The sequence below is a fragment of the Pinus tabuliformis genome, chromosome 6 (genome assembly GCF_031772625.1).
Source record: "Pinus tabuliformis cultivar Carrire ecotype Pingquan chromosome 6, CPIR1, whole genome shotgun sequence".
Classification (NCBI taxonomy): Eukaryota; Viridiplantae; Streptophyta; class Pinopsida; order Pinales; family Pinaceae; genus Pinus; species Pinus tabuliformis.
The window spans coordinates 1,275,045,927-1,275,051,022 of record NC_142292.1 but is presented as its reverse complement, the minus strand read 5'-3'; positions in this window follow the sequence as shown (position 1 = coordinate 1,275,051,022).

Below are 5,096 nucleotides of genomic sequence, written 5' to 3'. Positions count from 1 at the left end.
AGGGTGTTTGGCTCATCGCTAACATGTTTTCCACTCTTGTGATGTCTCTTGGGAGCCTGTTTTTTCGGGGATGTATCACTTTGAGTCTCCACCTCATACTTTGATGAACCCTCAGATGCCATGACCGCTATTTATGTACTGTGCTTGGACTGCCCTTTGATGATGGTGAAACTAGGTGTTGTTGTGATATCTGCCACCAAGGGGAACAATGAAACAAAAGGGAGTATTAGGAGGGGAGTAATGTGATGGGAATAGGGGTTATGGGGAGAATTTTGTTTAGGGATATGTAGGGGGTTTGGGTATTTGATAGGGTAGGTTTTTTGGGGTTTTAATGAGGTAGGGTTTGTATTGATCAAATAGTGGATGGATAAGGAATAGGAGTTTGGTAATTTTTTAGGGTAGTGGGAATAGGAAACAATAGCATAGGGGGATAAGGAAAATGGTAAGGAAGGAAAATGGAACCTTGTCATCAACACCACACTTATACAACCCTAGCAACAATGACTTTTTGGTATTTCCTTGTGGTTGGTTTTATGAACTTTGTTGCATTCAATCATGGGCATAAACCACCATATCACTCATAAAATTTGATGAACAAGTGATGTTACAGAGCCTACCTGCCGATTTGATGGGCTTCACAAAAATTTTGAGGAAGTTTGGCAGCGTTTTGGCGCTCTGCCTAGTGCGCCGCACGCAAAACCCAGTGCGCCGCGCCCTGGGTGTGCACCGCGCCAGTTAGAAAAATACACTGCGGGCCGGCTCTGTGTGTGCCGCACCCCTGTTTATATGTGCTACACCCTGAAATTGCCTCCAATCTTTCTCCAAACCATGCACGATGCACACTCAAACCTTTGCAATGTTTCCTTAAGCACTTGATTTGCAAAATGACTTTGATTTTGGTGGGAACTTGTATATAAAGTCTTAGAAGTCATGGGTTAAATTTTTGCTTCTCCAAAAACCCATTTTTCTAATGTTATGTTTTGACACTTTTCACTGACTTAAAGCAACATTGATTTTCACTCTCCCTTTGGAATTTTAGCTCATATGATGAAATTTTTGGCACTCTTTGTAGGGATTGCATGACAGGACACTTGGCCACAAAAACCATGACTGCATCTGAAGAAATCAGCTGACGATTTTTTTGAAAATTTTATCACCAATGACACTATTTGAATTTTCTTCAAAACAGAGTTTTGAAGAACAGTCGAAGTCTATCCACATGACGATGAAACTCTCTAAATCATAACTGTGTAAGGGCCTCACTCTGGCCTGCATGGATTTACTGGACATATTTAAAGACCAAATTGATTAATCCCTTGACCTAATGATCAAAAATGACTTTTGTCCATTAAAGGACCAGACCTTGACTGTCATAGACTTTGGCGATCATTGACAAAAAACCTAAGCCAGCAGGAGCCAGACATGGGGGAAATGACTAGCATGACCTTTTCCGTCAGATTATGGCATGCCCCTAGCGGAATGTAGTTGAGTGAATGGAGTGGGACACCTAAAAATGAAATGCATAAAGAGTTTTGATCTCTGCCGGAGGACTGACCAGACCGACTCTAACAGGAGGTGTGGCGGGGTTGGCGACCTTCCCAACCCCCCCGCCCACCCCACACACACACACACACACACACATTATAATAATAGTTGAAATTTTGTTGTCGGTTTTTAAGGGTCACTTGGAAAATTAAAGGGTTGACAAATTCACCCTTTCTGACCATCGTTTTTTGTGCGTCGTCCCTTCACCAAATTGTTGCCTTGTTAGTGACTGCCACTTTGCCTAGTTTGACCAGAACTTTGACAACATATATATTGAGCATACAAACTCAGATTTGAGTGTCATTTTCACCGTTGTAAGTAGGGCGATGAGCACTACGATCTGGTCCTAGTTTCACTACCATATGATGATTTGATTTTTGAGATTTTTCAAGGCCACTTCTCTTTTTGGAACCACCTAGATCATTCCTCCTCACTAATGATATTTTGGGCCACCAAAATATTTAGCAGTTAATTAGAAAGTGAGGGAATTTCTCCCTCACTTTCTTATTTTCAATCCATCAAGCCTTACTTGGATGCATTCCCTTGAAACCAATACGAAGGTACTCCACATATCGTTGTCATGAAGTCTTGGTATTTTTGTCAAGAATGACGTCCTCTGGTAGCTTGTCCAAGTATTCAGGTGAAAAGTCGTCCACTGTAGGAACCTGTCCAACCTCTTCGGTGTCCATGATCAATGAAGGCTCATAAATCTTCAAGTTTTCAATGTTCACCACTTAGTACATCTGCATGTATGCTAGAAAATAGAGACCACAAGTATTGTCTCCAATCTTCTCTAATATGGTGAACGGGGCATATCAGATTGGTCTCAACTTCTTTCCTTCCCTTTTCATTATGTCTTTCCTGATGTGGAGCCACACTATTTCTCCAACCTGGACATAGTGATCAACTTGGTGCTTGTCATGTCGAGCTTTGTGTTGAGATTTAATTTTCTCCAACTGCTTCTGCACTTCTGGGAATCATCTGAATTTGTTGGATGAACCGCCACACTTTGTCCCTATCATCTTACCCACTGGAATATTCATTTCTCCAAAAGACCATGTCTAAGGGATCCTTTGGCAAATAGTCAAATCATGTCTCAAATGGTGAGCTTTGATTGGATGAATTCACTACCCAGTTGTATACATGTTGTATATAGGGAAGTTTCTCATCCCACAACTTGGGATGCTTGCCACAATAGCCTTAGAGTAAGTGTATCATTGTGCAGTTGACAAAATCTATTTTTCCATCGGTATGGAGATCAAATGTTGTGCTCCTCTTCAACTTGGTGTCCATCATTCTCCACAAAATCGTCCAAAACTCCCCAAGAAAGTGAGAGTATCGATCAGACACAATGGATGTGGGCAACCCAAAGTGGACCCATACAAATTGGAAGAAGAGATGAGTAGTCTACTCTATAGTGACCTTCTTTTTACAAGGCATTAATACACACATTTTTCTAAATCGATCCACAACGACATACAAATAGTCATGACCTCTCTTAGAGAAAGGAAAACTGCTTACAAAATCCATTGACACACTTTTCCATGGATGACTCGGAACAAGGAGTGGTGTGTAGAGCCCCAATTTTCTATTAGTGGGCTTGCTAACTGAACACAACACACATTCCTTTACATATCGAGTCACAATATTTTTCATGTGAGGCCAATAACACATCCTCTACAAATGAAACAAAGTTTTCCTTGCATCAAAATGAGCTAACACGGGAGAGTTATGTGCCTCTTTTATTACATGTATTCTATCATTAGTAGGGACACAAAGTTTTCCAAGGTTGTACAACTTTCCCTGCAAATGTAATTATCCACCTGCAATCCATGACTCAACTTTGCAGAAATCTCCTTAAAATCATCATCATCAACATATTTTTTAGCATAACTTTCAAAATATTAAGAAACATTTTTCAAAACTATAGATGCATAAATAGGAGGGAAATAAAGCATATATGCCACTTTGTTGTTGGTGCCCTTCTTTTATTTTATTACCAAGTGAAATTGCTCGAGGAATCCCATCCATCTGAAATGATGTGCTTGTTGAAGCTTGGTCTATAACTCGAGGTACTGTAAGGGTTGGTGATTTGTGTGAATGATGGTCTCCTTGCCGATCAAATAGTGCTTCCACTTCTTCATGATTTGAACCAAGGCATATAACTCCTTACCGTATGTGGGATAGTTCACAACAACTTGAGAGAATGTCTCTGAATGGTAACATACAGGTTTCCTCTACTGCATCAACACTACTCCCATGGTGTATCCACTGGCATCTGTCTCAATCTCAAAAGGCTACTGGAGGCTGGGTAAGGCCAAAACTAGTGCTGTAATGATCTTCTATTTCAATGTATCAAAGGATTTTTGCTGATTTCCTCCCCACTGAGAGGTTTGCTTCACACTCTTCAAGGCATCTAAGGGGGATGCAATGATGGAGAAGTTTGCAATGAACCTTCTCTAGTATTGTAATGCACCCAAAAAGCTATGACCCTCTCTAACATTAGTGTGTTTAGGCCACTTTAGAATCACATCAATTTTAGAAGGATATATTTTCAATTTTCCGCCTCTCGCAATGTGACCCAAGTAAACCAATCAAATTCATACTTTGACATTTGACATACAATGTTTTCTTTTTCAAAACATCAAGCACCTTTTTAACATGACTCACATGATCATCCCATGTCCTACTGAAAACAAGAATGTCATCAATATACACAAGTACAAAATGATCAAGAAAAGGTTTGAAAATGTCATTCATCACCCTCATGAATGTGGTCGAAGAATTGCATAGTCCGAATAGCATCACCATCCATTCAAACAACCCATGTTTTGTCTTAAATGCAATCTTCCATACATCCTATTTCACAATCTTGACCTGATGATAGCCACTGTGTAAGTCCAGTTTTGTGAAATAGACAACATTTTTCAATTGATCTAATAAATCATCAATGTGAGGGAGAGGGTACGGATTCTTCACAATTATTTTGTTGAGTGCCCTGTAGTCTACGAAAATCCTCCATGTTCCATCCTTCTTTAGCACCAACATGATGGGTGAGCCACATGGAGAAAAAGTTGCACTTATGACCTATTGGTTCAAAAATTCCTATACCTGCTTCTTTGTCTCCTCCATCTTAATGGCTCACAACCTGTACATACAAATGTTGGGTAAAGGACCATCTTGCTGCAAGTGAATCTCATATTGGATATCATGATTTGGAGGCAACCCACTTGGTTCCTGGAAAATCCCAATATAGTTAGAAATAATTTCATAAAATCCCTTTTTATGAGTGGGATCACAACCTTGGAAAGCTTCAGATGCGTCTTTTTCTCTCACAACCATGAGCATGCACCCTTTGCTGGAATTGATCAATCTCTTCATCTAAGCTACACTTACAAGACTGGCACTGATTTTTGCATGATGAGCTATAATAACATATTCCACCTCATTTTTGTGAGATGATACTTGGTTTCATGGCGAAAGAAAATTTCTTTCCTATCATACATATATGGACTTCCCAATACAATACCACAGATATCCAAAGGTACAAT